We start from the raw sequence: 20,646 nt of genomic DNA, 5'->3' as shown, positions 1-20,646 counted from the left end.
GAGCCTCTAGTTGACTAGCTCGTTGATCAACAGATAGTCATGGTTTCCTGACTATGGACACTGGATGTCATTGATAAGGAGATCACATCATTAGGAGAATGATCTGATGGACAAGACCCAATCCTAAGCATAGCACAAGATCATGTAGTTCGTTTGCTAGAGCTTTTCCAATGTCAAGTATCTTTTCCTTAGACCATGAGATCGTGTAACTCCCGGATACCATAGGAGTGCTTTGGGTGTACCAAACGTCACAACGTAACTGGGTGACTATAAAGGTGCACTACAGGTATCTCCGAAAGTGTCTGTTGGGTTGACACGGATCGAGACTGGGATTTGTCACTCCGTATGACGGAGAGGTATCTCTGGGCCCACTCGGTAATGCATCATCAAATGAGCTCAAAGTGACCAAGTGTCTGGTCATGGGATCATGCATTACGGTACGAGTAAAGTGACTTGCCGGTAACGAGACTGAACGAGGTATTGGGATACCGACGATCGAGTCTCGGGCAAGTAACGTACCGATTGACAAAGGGAATTGTATACGGGGTTGATTGAATCCTCGACATCGTGGTTCATCCGATGAGACCATCGAGGAACATGTGGGAGCCGACATGGGTATCCAGATCCCGCTGTTGGTTATTGACCGGAGAGCCGTCTCGGTCATGTCTACATGTCTCCCGAACCCGTAGGGTCTACACACTTAAGGTTCGGTGACACTAGGGTTGTATGAATATGAGTATGCAGCAAACCGTAAGTTGTTCGGAGTCCAGGATGAGATCCCGGACGTCATGCGGAGTTCCAGAATGGTCCAGAGGTAAAGAATTATATATAGGAAGTGCAGTTTCGGCCATCGGGAGAGTTTCGGGGGTCACCGGTATTGTACCGGGACCACCAGAAGGGCCCCGGGGGTCCATCGGGTGGGCCCACCTATCCCGGAGGGCCCCATGGGCTGAAGTGGGAGGGGAACCAGCCCCTGGTGGGCTGGTGCGCCCCCCTGGGCCCCCCTCCGCGCCTAGGGTTGGGAACCCTAGGGGAGGGGGCGCCTCCACTTGCCTTGGGGGGCACTCCACCCCCCTTGGCCTCCGCCCCCTAGAGATCCCATCTCTAGGGCCGCCCCCCTAGGGCCTATATAAAGGAGGGGGGAGGGAGGGCAGCCGAACCCTGAAGTTTTGGCGCCTCCCTCTCCCCTGCTACACCTCTCCCTCTTGCAGAAGCTCGGCGAAGCTCTGCCGGAACTCTGCTGCATCCACCACCACGCCATCATGCTGCTGGATCTTCATCAACCTCTCCTTCCCCCTTGCTGGATCAAGAAGGAGGAGACGTCATCCGCTCCGTACGTGTGTTGAACGCGGAGGTGTTGTCCGTTCGGCACTTGGTCATCGGTGATTTGGATCACGACGAGTACGACTCCCTCAACCCCGTTCTCTTGAACGCTTCCACTCGCGATCTACAAAGGTATGTAGATGCACTCCTATCACTCCTTGCTTAGATGAACTCATAGATGGATCTTGGTGAAACCGTAGGAAAATTTTTATTTTCTGCAACGTTCCCCAACAGTGGGGGTGCCCTCCACCCTTGTGGGGCCCACGGGCCTCCCCTCCGGTAACTCTTCGTTCCAGTATTTTTTATATTTTCCAAAAAAAATCTCTGTTGATTTTCAGCGCATTCCGAGAACTTTTATTTCTCCACAAAAATAACACCATGGTAGTTCTGCTGAAAACAGCGTCAGTCTGGGTTAGTTCTAATCAAATCATACCAAAATCATGTAGAAATATTATAAACATGGCATGAATACATCAAAAATTATAGATACGTTGGAGATGTATCAGCATCCCCAAGCTTAATTCCTGCTCGTCCTCGAGAAGGTAAGTGATAAAAATGGAATTTTTGATGTGGAATGCTACTTAACATATTTATCAATGTAATCTTCTCTATTGTGTCAAGAATGTTCAGATCCGAAAGATTCAAGACAAAAGTTTAATATTGACATAAAAACAATAATACTTCAAGCATACTAATGAAGCAATCATGTCTTCTCAAAATATCATGGCCAAAGAAGCTATCCCTACAAAATCATATAGTCTGGCTATGCTCTATCTTCATCACACAAAATATTTAAATCATGCACAACCCCGGTTTCAGCCAAGCAATTGTTTCATACTTTAGTATTCTCAAACTTTTTCAACTTTCACTCAATACATGAGCGTGAGCCATGGACATAGCACTATAGGTGGAATAGAATGGTGGTTGTGGAGAAGACAAAGGAAGATAGTCTCACATCAACTAGGCGTATCAACGGGCTATGGAGATGCCCATCAATAGATATCAATGAGAGTGAGTAGGGATTGCCATGCAACGGATGCACTAGAGTTATAAATGTATGAAATCTCAAAAAGAAACTAAGTGGGTGTGCATCCAACTTGCTTGCTCATGAAGACCTAGGACATTTGAGGAAGCCCATCATTGAAATATACAAGCCAAGTTCTATAATGAAAATTCCCACTAATATATGAAAGTGTCAAAATAGGATACTCTCTATCATGAATCATGGTGCTACTTTGAATCACAAGTGTGGTAAAAGGATAGTAGCATTGCCCCTTCTCTCTTTTTCTCTCATTTTTTTGTTTTTTTGGGCCCTCTCTTTTTTTGGCCTTTTTTTTATTTTTTTCGTCCGGAGTCTCATCCCGACTTGTGGGGGAATCATAGTCTCCAGCATCCTTTCCTCACTAGGACAATGCTCTAATAATGAAGATCATCACACTTTTATTTACTTACAACTCAAGAATTACAACCCGATACTTAGAACAAAATATGCCTCTATATGAATGCCTCTGACGGTGTACCGGGATGTGCAATGATTCAAGAGTGACATGTATGAAAGAATTATGAACGGTGGCTTTGCCACAAATACGATGTCAACTACATGATCATGCAAAGCAATATGACAATGACGATGCATGTCATAATAAACAGAACTGTGGAAAGTTGCATGGCAATATATCTCGGAATGGCTATGGAAATGCCACAATAGGTAGGCATGGTGGCTGTTTTGAGGAAGGTATATGGTGGGTGTATGGTACCGGCGAAAGTTGCACGGTACAAAGAGGCTAGCAATGGTGGAAGGGTGAGAGTGCGTATAATGCATGGATTCAACATTAGTCATAAAGAACTCACATACTTATTGCAAAAATCTACAAGTCATCAAAACCAAGCACTAAACGCATGCTCATAGGGGAAGGGTTGGTAGGAGTTAACCATCTTGCGATCCCGACCTCCATGCATAAGGAAGACAATCAATAAATAAATCATGCTCCAACTTCATCACATAACGGTTCACCATACGTGCATGCTACGAGAATCACAAACGTTAACACAAGTATCTCTCAAATTCACAATTACTCCACTAGCATGACTCTAATATCACCATCTTCATATCTCAAAACAATCATAAAGAATCAAACTTCTCATAGTATTCAATGCACTTTATATGAAAGTTTTTATTATATCCCTGTTGGATGCCTATCATATTAGGACTAAATTTATAACCAAATCAAATTACCATGTGTTCTAAAAGAGACTCAAATTAATATAAGTGAAGCATGAGAGTTCATCTATTTCTACAAAATAAAACCAACGTCGTGCTCTAAAAAGATATAAGTGAAGCACTAGAGCAAATGATAAACTACTCCAAAAGATATAAGTGAAGATCAATGAGTAGTCGAATAATTATGTAACTATGTGAAGACTCTCTAACATTTAAGAATTTCGGATCTTGGGATATTATTCAAACATCAAGCAAAACAAAATGACGCTCCAAGCAAAACACATATCATGTGGTGAATAAAAATATAGCCTCAAGTAAAGTTACCGATAGACGAAGACAAAAGAGGGATGCCATCTAGGGCATCCCCAAGCTTAGGATCTTGGTTGTCCTTGAATATTACCTTGGAGTTCCTTGGGCATCCCCAAGTTAGGCTATTTCCACTCCTTATTCCATAGTCCATCGAATCTTTACCCAAAACTTGAAAACTTCACAACACAAAACTCAACAGAAAACTCGTAAGCTCTGTTAGTATAAGAAAATAAATCACCACTTTTGGTACTTTTGTGAACTTATTCTTTATTTATCTTGGTGTAATATCTAATGTATTCCAACTTCACTACGGTTCATACCCTCCGATACTACTCATAGATTCATCAAAATAAGCAAACAACACATAGAAAACAGAATCTGTCAAAAACAGAATAGTATGTAGTAATTTGTAACTCTCGAATACTTTTATAACTCCAAAAGTTCTGAAATAAACTGGTGGACGTTAGGACTTTGTCTATTAATCTTCTTCAAAAAGAATCAACTCAAAATCACTCTCCTGTAAAGAACGAAAGCTAATCTCGTGAGCGCAAAGTTTCTGTTTTTTACAGCAAGATCACATTAACTTTCACCCAAGTCTTCCCAAAGGTTCTACTTGGCACTTTATTGAAACAAAATATATAAAACATGATTACTACAGTATCTTAATCATGTGTACACACAAAAATAGTAGGGGTAAATATTGGGTTATCTCGCAACAAGCGTTTTTCTTTAATGCCTTTTTAGCTAGGCATGATGATTTCAATGATGCTCACATAAAAGATAAGAATGGAAACATAATGGGAGCATCATGAAGCATATGACTAACACATTTAAGTCTAACCCACTTACTATGCATAGGTATTTTGTGAGCAAACAATTTATGGGAAGAAGAATCAACTAGCATAGGAAAGCAAAACAAGCATAGCTTCAAGATTTTCAACACATAGAGACAAAACCTGCTATTATTGCGATTCCTATAAGCATATGTTCTTCCCTCATAATAATTTTCAGTAGCATCATGAATGAATTCAACAATATAACTATCACATAAATCATTCTTTTCATGATCTACAAGCATAAAAAATTTATTACTCTCCACATAAGCAAATTTCTTCTCATGAATAGTAGTGGGAGCAAACTCAACAAAATAACTATCATGTGAGGCATAATCCAATTGAAAATTAAAATCAAGATGACAAGTTTCATGGTTATCATTATTCTTTAGGGCATACATGTCACCACAATAATCATCATATATAGCAACTTTGTTCTTATAATCAATTGGAACCTCTTCTGAAATAGTGGATTCATCACTAAATAAAGTCATGGCCTCTCCAAATCCACTTTCATAATTATAATAAGATTCAACACCCTCCAAAATAGTGGGATCATTACTTCCTAAATTTGACACTCTTCCAAACCCACTTTCATCAATATAATCATCATAAATAGGAGGCATGCTAACATCAAAATAAATTTGGTCATCAAAACTTGGGGGACTAAAAATATCATCTTCATCAAACATAGCATCCCCAAGCGTGTGGTTTTGCATATCATTAGCATCATGGATATTCAAGGAATTCATACTAACAACATTGCAATCATGCTCATCATTCAAATATTTAGTGCCAAACATTCTAATGCATTCTTCTTCCAACACTTTGGCACAATTATCAGAATCCTTATATTCATGAAAGACATGAAAAAAGATGAAGCATATGAGGCACCCTCAATTCCATTTTTTGTAGTTTCTTTTATAAACTAAACTAGTGATAAAACAAGAAACAAAAATATTTGATTGCAAGATCTAAAGATATACCTTCAAGCACTAACCTCCTCGGCAACGGCGCCAGAAAAGAGCTTGATGTCTACTACACAACCTTCTGATTGTAGACGTTGTTGGGCCTCCAAGTGCAGAGGTTTGTAGGACAGTAGCAAATTTCCCTCAAGTGGATGCCTAAGGTTTATCAATCCGTGGGAGGCGTAGGATAAAGATGGTCTCTCTCAAACAACCCTACAACCAAATAACAAAGAGTCTCTTGTGTCCCCAACACACCCAATACAATGGTAAATTGTATAGGTGCACTAGTTCGGCGAAGAGATGGTGATACAAGTGCAATATGGATGGTAGATATAGGTTTTTGTAATCTGAAATTATAAAAACAGCAAGGTAACTAATGATAAAAGTGAGCATAAACAGTATTGCAATGCTTCGAAACAAGGACTAGGGTTCTTGCTTTCACTAGTGCAAGTTCTCTCAACAATAATAACATAATCGGATCATATAACTATCCCTCAACATGTAATAAAGAGTCACTCCAAAGTTACTAGTAGTGGAGAAGAAACGAAGAGATTATTGTAGGGTACGAAACCACCTCAAAGTTATTCTTTCTGATCAATCCATTGGGCTATTCCTATAAGTGTCACAAATAGCCCTAGAGTTCATAGTAAAATAACACCTTAAGACACACATCAACCAAAACCCTAATGTCACCTCAAGTATCCATGGGTATGATTATGCGATATGCATCACACAATCTCAGATTCATCTATTCAACCAACACAAAGAACTTCAAAGAGTGCCCCAAAGTTTCTACCGAAGAGTCAAGACGAAAACGGGTACCAATCCCTATGCATAGATTCCCAAGGTCACGGAACCCGCAAGTTGATCACCAAAACATACATCAAGTGAATCAATAGAATACCCCGTTGTCACCACGGGTATCCCATGCAAGACATACATCAAGTGTTCTCAAATCCTTAAAGACTCAATCCGATAAGATAACTTCAAAGGGAAAACTCAATCCATTACAAGAAGGTAGAGGGGGAGAAGCATCATAAGATCCAACTATAATAGCAAAGCTCGCTGTACATCAAGATCGTGCCAAATCAAGAACACGAGAGAGAGAGAGATCAAACACATAGCTACTGGTACATACCCTCAGCCCTGAGGGTGAACTACTCCCTCCTCGTCATGGAGAGCGTCGGGATGATGAAGATGGCCACTGGTGATGGATCCCCCTCTAGCAGGGTGCCGGAACAGGGTCCCGATTGGTTTTTGGTGTCTAGAGAGGTTGCGACGGTGGAACTCCCGATCTAGGTTATTTTCTGGAGGTTTGGGGATTTATAGAAGAGGTTGGCATCGAGAACAAGTCAGGAGGCCCCACGGGAAGTCCACGAGGCACAGGGGCACGCCCTAGGGGGGTGGGGCGCCCTCCATACTCGTGGGGCCCATGCCCCCCCCCCCCTTCGGTAACTCTTCATTCCAGTATTTTTTATATTTTCTAGAAAAAATCTCTGTTGATTTTCAGCACATTCCGAGAACTTTTATTTCTGCACAAAAACAACACCACGGTAGTTCTGCTGAAAACAATGTCAGTCTGGGTTAGTTCTAATCAAATCATAGCAAAATCATGTAGAAATATTATAAACATAGCACGAATACATAAAAAATTATAGATACGTTGGAGACGTATCAGGATGTTATTTAGTTTTAATGCTACACTATAGAAGACGGGGTTTGGTATGAGTGCTCGCGAGTGGTGTGAGAAGGAGGACTCTATGCCAATGGCGACAACTTCATGATTGCATATTCAAGGCCTGCATCTTCAAGACCTCAAGACTTCAAGACTCGAGACAAGATTTCAATACACACTACTGGGTGGAATGGATGAACGGCACCCTGGAGTACCCATTGGTTAGCCTAGATGTTAATGGAGAAGCACCAGTCAATCATGCAGAAAGCTCCACCCAGACTCAAAGAGATGGAAGAATACTTCATGCCTGGAAGCTTACCTATGCAACCACAAGTCATTATGGGCTCTGGCTTGGTTGACCTTAGTTGTGACTCTGGCTGGGACGATGCTAGTAGATGTAGAACTATGGTAGTATTGGATGAGCGCTGGACGGTGGTCAGACGAACTCTTTGGAATACCATGTTTCGATCATCTTGTTCTCAAACACGCCGAAGTGCGAGAATGTAAAAAGAGGGATCAAATCTTGTGGGTAAAGTGCATAACACTCTGCAGAAGTAATATCTAATCGATTAGTTGTGTCCTGGTTATGGATAATTTGAGCCTCTGGACTTCCATTTATCTCGGAACTCTCAACACCGAACTAATAACTTAATTGTGGGCAACTGAAAATTATTTGGGTTATGAGAGATTGGTTGGCGGAACCATGTCATGGTAGAAAACTCTATAGTAAAGACTCTTGTTATTTCTTTGATGTAGGGAAAATTAAAATCAGCTTTTATGCAAATAAAACTCAGACTTAGAGCCACAAACCCATCGTGCATATAGAATAATTTTATCATCTGTTTCTTTTATTTGTGATCTTGCCGGTACATTCAATTTACTGACCTACATGGCTGCAACATCTCATGTTGTAGATATTTTTACAACTAGTAAGATTTATGACATAGGGTTACTGTTTAAACTCAACTTGCCGATGGTGTTGATGGGATTCCACACCCGTTTGATTGTTTCCGCTGAGATTTATGAGGTATATATATATATATCAGTTTTACGTTATTTATACATGTGATTGCACTCCTATATATACATGATGTACTATGTGTGCCAGCATACTGATCTAGGGATGACATAGATACACAGAGGCCTGACTGATTGAGGTCGGGTCGCTACACGGCACCCTAGAGGACCTATTGGTTAACCTAGGTGTTGCTGGAGAAGTGCCAGTCAATCACGCCGAAAGTTCCAACCAGGTTCAAAGAGACGGAAGAATACTTCAAGACCAAAAGCTTACCTAGGAAGCCACATGTCATTATGGGCTTTAGCTTGGTTGATCTTAGTTGTGACTCTGACTGCACCAGTGCTATGAAATGTAGACGAACGATAGGGTTGGATGGGCACTAGTAGTGGTTAGGGAAACTCTTTGAAAGACCAGATCATCCTGTTCTCAAACACCAGGCAGTGCGAGGACGTAAAAGGAGGGATCAAATCTTCCAGGGATAGTGCACAAAACTCTGCAGAGAATTAACCTAATCAATTATTCGTGTCCCTAGTTACAGACAACTTGAGCCTGTGGAATTGGATCTATGTTGGAACTCTCAACACTGCACTATAAATGGACTATCTGATGAATTGATTATTGGGATTTAATAGTGACGTTGGGATATGAGATTTTGTTGGCGGAACCATCTCATTAGTGAATTCACTTTGTGGTTATTAATATGATTCCTTTGTATAGGAAAAATAGCTTTTATGCAAAAACTTAAGACACAGAGCCTCCATAGCCATATTGAATATTGTGATAGAGTTACTTTCATCTGTCTTTATCTGTGATCTTGCCAGTACATTCACGGCTTCAACTTATCATGTTACAAGAATTTCTACGACGTGTAAGAGTTATGTCATAGGGTTACGGTATACACTCAACTTGCCATTGGCATTGATGGGACTCCACACCCTTCTAATTGTTTTTGCCTGTGTTATATGAGGTATACTCTAGATCAACGTTACCTTTTTAATTTGTGATGTTATGGTATTTCATTGATGTACTATGTGTGATAGAATATTGGTCCAAGGATAGCACCGAAAGCATAGAGGCACCGATCCATTTGGGTCAGGTCACTACAATTTTGAAGTCAAGTTATGAAAGCATAGTATAACGATGAGACAATGCATCAGCAATTACATTTTCTTTACCCTTTTGGTGTTTAATAATATAAGGGAAAGTCTCAATGAATTCAACCCATTTAGCATGTCTATGGTTCATTATTGCTTCACTTTTAATGTGTTTCAAAGATTCATGATCAGAATGTGTAACAAATTCTTTGGGCACAAATAATATTGGTATGTTTCCAAAGTACGAATAAGAGCATATAATTCCTTATCATAAGTAGAATAGTTCAGACTAGGCCCACTCAATTTTCCAGAAAAGTGTGCAACAGGTTTACCATCTTGTAATAACACACCTCCAAATCCAATTGCACTAGCATCACATTCAAGCCCAAAAGTCTTATGGAAATCAGGAAGTTGGAGTAAAGGAGCATGTGTTAATCTATTTTCAATACCATGAAGGCCTCTACCTGTCCGATATCCCAAACAAAAGACGCGTCCTTATTTGTAAGCTCATTGAGAGGTGTAGCAATTGTGATGAAATCTCTCACAAAACGCCTATACAAACCTGCAAGGCGAAGAAAAATCATCACTTGTGTGACCGTTTTGGGTTGCGACCAATTCTCAATAGCTTCAATCTTGGGTTTATCAACTTTAATTCCATGTGGAGTAACAATATAGCCCAGAAAATATACTTGGTTAGTGAAAAAGGTGCACTTACCAAGGTTACCAAACAAATGTGCATCTCGTACAACAATAAAACAAGACGTAAATGTTCCAAATGCCCATTCAAAGGTCTTCTATAAATTAGTATATCACCAAAACAGACTACCACAAATCGTCTAATAAAAGCACGTAAAACTTCATTCATTAATCTCCTAAATGTACTAGGTGCATTTGTATGGCCGACTTGATGTCTGCCTCGTTGGCCCCGTCGCTGGCTATCGGCTGCTGCTGCGTTGGGCTCGCGGGCTGCCTCGGGCTAGCTGTGCTCATCCGCATGTCGTCCCACGCCATCTGTTGGAAATATTCCCTAGAGGCAATAATAAAATGGTTATTATCATATTTCATGTTCATGATAAAATTTTGATATTCATGCTAGAATTGTATTGACCACAAACTTAAATACTTGTGTGAATACATAAACTACCACCGGTACAACGAGCTGCTATACAAACGGTTTTTAACCCCTTTCCATGACGGCATTTTAAACAGTCGCCAAGTGAGTGTGGGCGATAGGGGTGTTGGGAAATGTAGCATGCAATTTCAAAAAAAAATCCTACGCTCATGCAAGAGTGTGTCCACGTACCCTCGTAGACCGAAAGTGGAAGCGTTAACTTAACGTGGTTGGTATAGTCGAACGTCTTCTTGAATCAACTGATCAAGTACCAAATGTACGACACCTCTAAGTTCTCCACACATTTAGCTCGATGACGTCCCTCGAACTCTTGATCCAGTAGAGGTACGAAGGAGTCGATGAGTTCCATCAGCACAACGGCGTGATGACGGTGTTGGTGAAGTGATCCACGCAGGGCATCACCTAAGCACCACGACAATATGACCGGAGGAGTAAACGGTGGAGGGGGGCACCGCACACAGCGAAACAATTGATGTACTTTGAGGTGCCCCCTGCCCCGTATATAAAGGAGGATGGGAGGAGGCCGGCCACAAGGGGCACGCCAAGGATGGGGGAGTCCTACTAGGACTCCACTGATAGTAGGATTCGCCCCCCCCCCCATCTTTTTTTCCTTCACACAGAGGGGGAAAACGGGAAGGGAGAGGGAAGAGGAGAAGTAAAGGGGGGCGCACCCCCTCACCTAGTCCAATTCGGACTCCTGATGGAAGGGGGGCACGGCCACCCCTTGTGGGATGCCTCCCCTCTGTCCTATGGCCCATGTAGGCCCGCCTGGGGGGGTCTGGTAACCTCCCGGTACTCCGAAAAATATCCGAACCTTTCCGAAACCATTCCGGTGTCCGAATATAACCTTCCAATATATCAATCTTTACCTCTCGACCATTTCGAGACTCCTCGTCATGTCCATGATGTCATCCGGGACTCCGAACAACCTTCGGTCACCAAAACACATAACTCATATAATACATATCGTCATCAACATTAAGCGTGCGGACCCTATGGGTTCGAGAACTATGTAGACATGACCGAGACACCTCTCCGGTCAATAACCAATAGCGGAACCTAGATGCTCATATTGGTTCCCACATATTCTACGAAGATCTTTATCGGTCAAACCGCAATGTCGACATACATTATTCCCTTTGTCATCGGTATGTTATTGCCCGAGATTCGATCGTCGGTATCTTCATACCTAGTTCAATCTCATTACCGGCAAGTCTCTTTAATCGTTCCATAGTGCATCATCCCGTAACTAACTCATTAGTCACATTGCTTGCAAGGCTTCATATGATGTGCATTACGAGAGGGCCCAGAGATACCTCTCCGATACTCATAGTGAAAAATCCTAATCTCGATCTATGCCAACCCAACAAACACCTTCGGAGATACATGTAGAGCATCTTTATAATCACCCAATTACATTGTGACATTTGATAGCACACAAGGCATTCCTCCGGTGTCCGGGAGTTGCATAATCTCATAGTTAGAGGAATATGTATTTGACATGAAGAAAGAAGTAGCAATAAAACTAAACGATCATTATGCTAAGCTAACGGATGGGTCTTGTCCATCACATCATTCTCCTAATGATGTGATCCTGTTCATCAAATGACAACACATGTCCATGTCTAGGAAACTTAACCATCTTTGATAAACAAGCTAGTCAAGTAGAGGCATACTAGGGACACGGTGTTTTGTCTATGTATTCACACATGTATCAAGTTTCCGGTTAATACAATTCTAGCATGAAGAACAAACATTTATCATGATATAAGGAAATATAAAATAACAACTTTATTATTAGCTGAAAGGATCGATATAGTTGACTAGAGGGGGGGTGAATAGGCAACTAACAATTTTTAGCTTTTCTTTACCAAATTAAACTTTGCATCAAAGTAGGTTGTCTAGATATGCAACTAGGTGAAAAACCTATATGATGCAACAATAACAAGCACACAAGCAAGCAAGGGATATAACACAAGTAAGCTTGCAAAAGTAAAGACACGAGATAACCAAGAGTGGAGCCGGTGAAGACGAGGATGTGTTACCGAAGTTCCTTCCTTTTGAAGGGAAGTACGTCTCCGTTAGAGCAGTGTGGAGGCACAATGCTCCCCAAGAAGCCACTAGGGCCACCGTATTCTCCTCACGCCCTCACACAATGCGAGATGCCGTGATTCCACTATTGGTGCCCTTGAAGGCCACGACCGAACCTTTACAAACAAGGTTGGGGCAATCTCCACAACTTAATTGGAGGCTCCCAACGACACCATGAAGCTTCACCAAAATGGACTATGGCTCCGAGGTGACCTCAACCGTCTAGGGTGCCCAAACACCCAAGAGTAACAAGATCCGCTAGGGATTAGTGGGGGGAATCAAATTTCTCTTGGTGGAAGTGTAGATCGGGGCCTTCTCAACCAATCCCGAGCAAATCAACAAGTTTGATTGGCTAGGGAGAGATATCGGGCGAAAATGGAGCCTAGGGATGGAAGAGGTGGTCAACTAGAGGAAGAAGACACCCCTTATATAGAGGAGAGACAAATCCAACCGTTATCCACTTACTCAGCCTGCGACCTGCGGTACTACCGCTCCAGACAAGCAGTACTACCGCAGGGGCTCATGATACTACCGTGGTGGACCGCGGTACTACCGCTGCAACGGCAGGGGCTAGTCCAGGCCAGAGCCGCCAAGGCTGAGAGCAGTACTGCCGCTGACGTGGTACTACCGCTCCCCCTTGCAGTACTACCGCAAGGCCAAAATGGACTAGGCTGGAAAGGGCACGGATGAATAAAAATACATCCGTGTCTACTTCGCTGAAAATCGAACAGTGCAATAATCCGACACGGTACTACCGCACCTGGCATGTGGTACTACCGCGCTGGGAGCGGATGTAAAAAATTACATACGCCCCTACTTCCGCTCGTGCTACTGAGCCCGACCAGGACTCACGGTACTACCGCGTGCATGGGGCAGTACTACCGCGTAGGGCACGGATGTAAAAAATTACATCCGCCCCTACAGTCGCATGAGAGGTTGAGCCTGGCCTGAGGCCACGGTACTACAGCTCCATAGGAGCGGTACTACCGTGTGCGCCTACGATACTACCGTAAGGGCTTGCGGTACTACCACAGGGGCCTACGGTACTACCGCTCCTAGGAGCAGTACTACCGCACGCCTCAGAAAAGCAACACTAGGAATCCTTCTTGTTGCACAACAATGAAGATAACGGAGGATGCTCCAAAGCGCAAAGGGAAAGGCAGTGCAAAGGGAGAAAATGTGTACGTGATGATTCCACCCGAACCTTTCCACCGCGGACCCCCTCTTAATAGTATGGCTATCCTATGACTCAAATCCACCAAAAGAGACGTAGAACACCACCGTCTTCAATAGTCTTCGAGGAGTACCAAACCGTCTTGTGCCTAGCGACGAAGCGACTGAAATACTCAAGGCACATGATTAGTCCGCAAAAGCATTGTCATCAATCACCAAAACACCTTAGGGATAAAATGCCCTTACAATCTCCCCCTTTTTGGTGGATTGATGACAATATGGGATTTGCTCAAAGGGAAAGAATATAGCACATAAGCAAACCCCACATCTCTAAAATATAGACGAGCCCCCCCTAGATGCGTGCTAGAGAGTAAAGTGCTTTGGACTGCACGACACGTATACTAGGATCAACACTCCCCCTATATTTTAGAGATAAAGCATATTTTGCAACAAAAAGGCTAACACTAAGCAAGATAGTAAATATGAGCATAACATAAATAGCACAATATAACATAAGCTCAATAAGGTAATAGGGTACGATAGAGTGCATATGTCTTACACCATATGATAGACCAAGTCTCACGAGCGAACTAAACCAAAGCAAGCAAGGTTCAACGGGACAAACACGAGCAAAGCAAACACAAGCACGACACAAGACTCTCGCAAATCCCTAAACTCTCTCCCCCTTTGGCATCAAGACGCCAAAAAGGTAGAGAGGACACCTACACACAAGTGGTGGCTCAAGCGGAGTAATCAGACGCACGGTCCTCGTCAGACTCGGCAGCAGGAATGGTCTCCTCAACGTCCTCCTCAGAATCAGTCCACTTGAAGCCTTGTTTCGCCATCCACTCAGCCTCTGGAGTGATGCGATCCTCAGAACCGCCAGAAACATCCTCTCCAAACAGCCTCATGATCTTCTTGTCACGGCAGCGACTCTCCTTGGAGGCAACATGAGACCTATACTGTCCCTTGGCCTGCATGCAGAACAAGGTCTTCATCTTGTTCTTCAGCCTCTTAGCCCAAGAGGGCTCAGAGGTGGGAGGGGTGTAACCCTCAGAGCTGACCTCATCTGCTGACTCCTCCTCATCCTCATCTGCATCCACATCCATGGCAGCCGCAGCCTCAGCACGAGAAGTGGTGTTAGCCCACTGAGTCTTGACACAGAGCCGGATGGAATCATGTCGAATCCAATCAGGGGCCTCAAAGTCATCCTGAGGGTAGAGCTTCTCCCAAGTTGCTGAGATCAACTAAAATAGATACGGTCCATAGATGGGGACCTTGTGGTTGAAGATGGCAAACCGATGCTCACACCACATGATATGCAAGACATCAAGTGGTAGCGTCTGAGAGTTGCATGCTTCTTCACACAGGAGCAACATGTCCACAAGATAAGAATGCACCTTGTCCTTATCCCCAATGCATGGGAAGAGAGAATTGCGGAAGATCCGGTACATGATGTCAAGGAAGGAGTTGAGCACCCAAGAAGACTTGCCACTGGAGAGTTTCTTCTCAACAAGGAAGGGCTGAAGCTTGTTCTTGTTGGCTGACTCGGAATTGGCATGAGGACGAACACCTTGGGATGTAGCGAACCCCTCATCCGAAACACCAAGCAAAGTCATGAACTCCTTCCAGGTAGCCGTCAGCCGCCGACCATTGGTCATCCAAGTCATCGTCCGGTCCTCATTAGGATGAAAGTACACTGAGGTGAAGAATTGAGCCACAATCTCCGGATCATAGTCTTTGTGAACAGAGATGATATGCTCAATGCCAACCTGCTCCACTAGATCCAAAGCCTCACCAAGGTATGCCCGATGCTTCTCTTCCCTCATATGATGCATGTCGATCCAGTGCACATCCACATAGATATTCCGCTTGGCCTTGATCACATCCAGATAAATGAGATTCTATTGCTTGGTCCAGAACAACTCATTCCCTCGAAGGTTGGCATGAGGATTCACATAGGGATTGATCTTCCTTCGAGAGATGAACTCAGCAAGCGGCATCTCATCCATACCCATGACGGGTTCCTTGTCCTTGGTGGCGGTGGTCTTGGTCCTGTGTTGGGGGGCACTAGAGCCCTCAGGAGGTTCATCTTGATTGCGCAGATGCTTGGAGCCCGTGTCACAGCTTGGGTTGGAACGGCGAGCATGAGCACCTGAGCCACACACCACAAAACAAACACGCAAGAAATGCGAGAAGGATCAGTGCAAAGAACACAACAAAACAGTGAAACAAGTAGAATTCGCACATGATAATTGCCACATGATAGATTTGACAGCACTGTAGCACTGCTTGGTCGCACGGAACTAAAAAATTAGTGCCGCTCCAAATCACGGTAGTACCGCGCACGGTAGTACCATGCTGGAGGTGCAGTAGTACCGCGTGTTTTCAGATCCGAAACAGCAAGTGAATCTGGGAACTACCGTGACGACAAAGCGGTACTACAGTCGATCAAATCTACCATGGGGCAACATATGATGTACAAACTCTATGCATTACTACTCTCCTCCATCCTACTCTTGCAAAGATTTAGCCTAAAATCTCAAGAAGAACTAGCATCTCCCCAAAACCTAGAAGCAAAGGAACAAACCAAAAAGAGAGGGATTTGGGGAAAGACCTTGTTCCATGGCAAGAGGAAGTGGTGGGGAACGATCCCACTGGTCGGAATCTGAGGAGAGCAGCCGGAGAAGGAGATCCAGCGAGGGTCTCCGGCGCCGTTCGTGGGAAGGAGAGAGAGAGGCGGCATGGGAAGAAGGAGTGAATGGGTATGGGGGAGTTGGAACTCCCCCTGCCCGCTCTTAACCCCCACGCGCTCGCTACACCACGGTAGTATTGTGACTCATTGCGGTAGTACCGCCCGGGTGGAACTACCGCACCGTGGGCGGTAGTACCGCCCGGGTGGAACTACCGCGCCGTGGGCGGTAGTACTGCTCCACCAGCGGCAGTAAAAAATTACTGCCGTGCTGGTTGCGGTAGTACCGTGTCCTTGCGGTAGTACCGTGGCGGACCATGGTAGTACCGTGAACCCAAGAAAATACAGTTTCAAGCACAGGAAAAAATGATTTTGCACGGAACCTTCAAGAGAATAGACACACCAACGAGCTAACAAGCGAGACACCGCAAACAAACAAGAGGCAACAAAGACCAAAACGAGACCCAACCTCTCCAAGGAGGGGGCGGTGGCAGGAGCCACCTATGTTTGAGTTGATTGGTATGGCACCGCGAAGAATTATCCTTGGGCCCATGACCAAAACTCGTCTTTGAAGCACATGTACCATCAAAAATGGTAATGTGAAAGAGTTGATCAATTTGTGCATAATGGGGGGAGCGAGAGTTCATTGAGAGAACAACACTCCCCCTATGTCCATGCCTACACCTAAACTAGACAACAAGTTGAGTGTGGTGGGGTGTGCAAGGGTTCAAGTCAGATTGCTCAAATCAATGGTATTTAGCTCATGCCTTAACTCACGAAATCTTGCTTCATCCAAGGACTTCGTGAAAATATCTACAAGGTTATCATGAGTGTTGACATACTTGAGCTCGATCTCCCCTCGCCTAATATGATCCCGGATGAAGTGATACCGAATCTCAATATGCTTCGTCTTGAAGTGTTGCACCAGGTTGAGAGAAATCTTGATGGCACTTTCATTGTCACACCAAAGAGGCACTTTGTCACAAATGACACTGTAATCCTTTAAAGTTTGCCTCACCCATAAGAGTTGTGCACAACAACTACCGGCCGCCACATACTCCACTTCGGTGGACGAGAGAGACACACAACTTTGCTTCTTGGAAGACCAACTCACCAAAGAGCAACCAAGAAATTGGCACCCTCGGGAAGTCGACTTCCTATCCACTTTTTCTTCCGCCCAATCGGAATCCGTATATCCTTCAAGCTTGAAGTTTGCTCCTCTTGGATACCATAAGCCAAAGTTTGGGGTATGAGCCAAATATCGGAAGATTCGCTTGACCGCCACATAGTGGCTTTCCTTCGGTGCGGCTTGAAACCGTGCACGCATTCCCACACTCAACATGATATTCGATCTAGATGCACAAAGTTAAAGTAAGGAGCCAATCATGGAGCGATATACCTTCTGATCCACTGCTTTACCATTGGGATCAATGTCAAGTTGGCACTTGGTGGGCATTGGAGTAGTAGCCGGCTTGATATCACTTAGCTTGAATCTTTTTAGCATGTCTTGGGTGTATTTGGCTTGGTTGATGAAGGTACCTTCCCTTCTTTGCTTGATATCGAAACCGAGGAAGAACTACAACTCTCCCATTGAAGACATCTTAAACATAGAGGTCATGAGAGCGGCAAATTCCTCATTGAAAGTTTTGTTAGGGGAACCAAATATAATATCATCAACATATAGTTGGCACACAAACAACTCCCCTTTGACCCTCTTAGTAAAAAGAGTGGGATCAATTTTCCCAACTTCAAATCCACGATCTTGCAACAACTCGGTAAGGTGGTCATACCACGCACGTGGGGCTTGCTTAAGGCCATAGAGTGCCTTATCGAGTTGATACACATGATCGGGGAAGTAGGGATCCTCGAACCTGGGGGGTTGCTTGACATACACCAACTCATTAATAGGACCATTAAGAAAAGCACTCTTCACATCCATTTGTTGTAACTTAAAGTTGTGATGGGAAGCATAAGCAATCAACAAACGAATGGATTCAAGGCGAGCAACAGGAGCAAAGGTTTCACCGTAGTCGATACCCTCGACTTGGGAGTAGCCTTGTGCTACCAATCTTGCCTTGTTGCGAACTATGGTCCCATGAGCATATTGCTTGTTCTTGAATATCCACTTGGTTTCAATGACATTGTGGTTCCTGGATGGCCTTGGCACCAATCTCCAAACTTTGTTGTATTCGAAGTTGTTGAGTTCTTCATGCATGGCATTGAGCCAATCCGGATCTTCGAGCGCCTCATAGACCTTTTAGGGTTCAACACAAGAGACAAACGCGTGATGTTCACAATAGTTTGCTAATTGTCTACGAGTGCTTACCCCCTTTCTTAGGCTTCCAACCACATTTTCCATGAGATGACCTTTGGTGGTGAGCTTGGAAGCAATCTTCACGGCACGATGCTCTAACTCCTCCTCGGATGTGGAAGGAGGAGGGGTAACTTGATCATCTTGAGCGCCGTCTTGAGCTTGTTCTTGGTCTTGAACTTGCTCGAGGGGGAGAACTTGACCTTGGGCATCATTTGGTGGTTCACCACCATCTTGAGGTTGATCTTGACCTTGGTCTTGTTTGAGAGGTTGAGGGCCTTCACTTTGTTCTTCGGAAGCGTGTGGGTCTTGGGGTGGTGATGGCTCCACTTGAGTGGAGCATTGTCATTCTCCTTCGGCCACAAGGGGTTCCTCAATGGGTAGGATATGACCAACACCCATTCTTCTTATGGCTTGGGGAGGAATTTCATCACCTACATCACAAGTACCACTTTGCTCCACTTGGGTGCCGTTATTCTCATCAAACTCTATGTTACACGTCTCCTCAATGAGTCCGGTGGACTTGTTCAGGACACGGTAAGCATGGGAGTTTGTAGCATAACCAAAAAAATGCCCTCATAAGCTCTAGCCTCAAATTTAGACAAACAAACACCTTTCTTGAGAATGAAACACTTACACCCGAACACCCGGAAGTACTTGAGGTTGGGCTTGTTACCGGTAAGTATTTCGTATGGAGTCTTGTTCAAGCCTTTGCGGAGATAGAGCCGATTGGATGCATGACATGCTGTGTTGATGGCTTCGGCCCAAAAGTTGTATGGAGACTTGAACTTTGCCATCATGGTCCTTGCCGCATCCATCAACGTCCGGTTCTTCCTCTCCGCGACACCATTTTTGTTGAGGGGTATATGGTGCAGCATATTGATGCTTGATCCCCTCATCACTAAGAAACTCATCCAAGGTGTAGTTCTTGAACTCGGTGCCGTTGTCACTTCTTATTGTCAAGATCTTTGCATCATGTTGACGTTGAGCTTCATTTGCAAAGTCGATGATGGTTTTTTGAGTCTCACTCTTTCTCTTGAAGAAGTATACCCAAGTGTATTTTGAATAATCATCCACAATCACCAAGCAATACTTTCTACCTCCAAGGCTATAAAAGGATGGAGGCCCAAAGAGATCCATGTGAAGGAGCTCCAAGGGTCTCTTCGAGTAGATGATAATCGTGGGAGGGTGAGCCTTCTCATGAAGTTCCTTCGATACAAGCACTGCAAGCACGATCTATGGCAAAACTAACATTTGTTAGTCCACGGACATGGTCCCCCTTGAGAAGACTTTGCAAAGATCTCATATTGACGTGGGCTAAACGGCGATGCAAAAGCCATCCCACATCAACTTTAGCCATTAGGCATGTCGCGGTCTTAGTGGGTCGCTCCGAAAAGTTAATCACATAAAGACCGTTCTCGACATGCCCAACAAAGGCTACTTTAAGAGTATTGCTCCACAAGAGGGCCACGGTATCAATATCAAAGAAAGTGGCAAAGCCCATGAGTGCAAGTTGACGAACGGAAAGTAGATTGAAAGCAAGGGACTCAACAAGCATGACTTTCTCGATCGTTAGATCATGAGAAATGACAACCTTGCCAGGACCCAATACCTTAGAAGCGAGGCATCACCCCACTCGACGTTGGTGGGCATAGAAGGAATCTTGTGCACGTCCACCACCAAGTCCTTGCTTCCGGTCATATGATTTGTTGCTCCACTATCGAGCAACCATGATCCCCCATAGGAAGAAAACACCTACAAGAGATCAATGCTTGGTTTTAGGTACCCATTTTGTAATGGGTCCTT

Source organism: Triticum dicoccoides, chromosome 2B (genome assembly GCF_002162155.2).
Source record: "Triticum dicoccoides isolate Atlit2015 ecotype Zavitan chromosome 2B, WEW_v2.0, whole genome shotgun sequence".
In the NCBI taxonomy this organism is placed as follows: domain Eukaryota; kingdom Viridiplantae; phylum Streptophyta; class Magnoliopsida; order Poales; family Poaceae; genus Triticum; species Triticum dicoccoides.
This window is presented reverse-complemented; position numbering follows the sequence as displayed.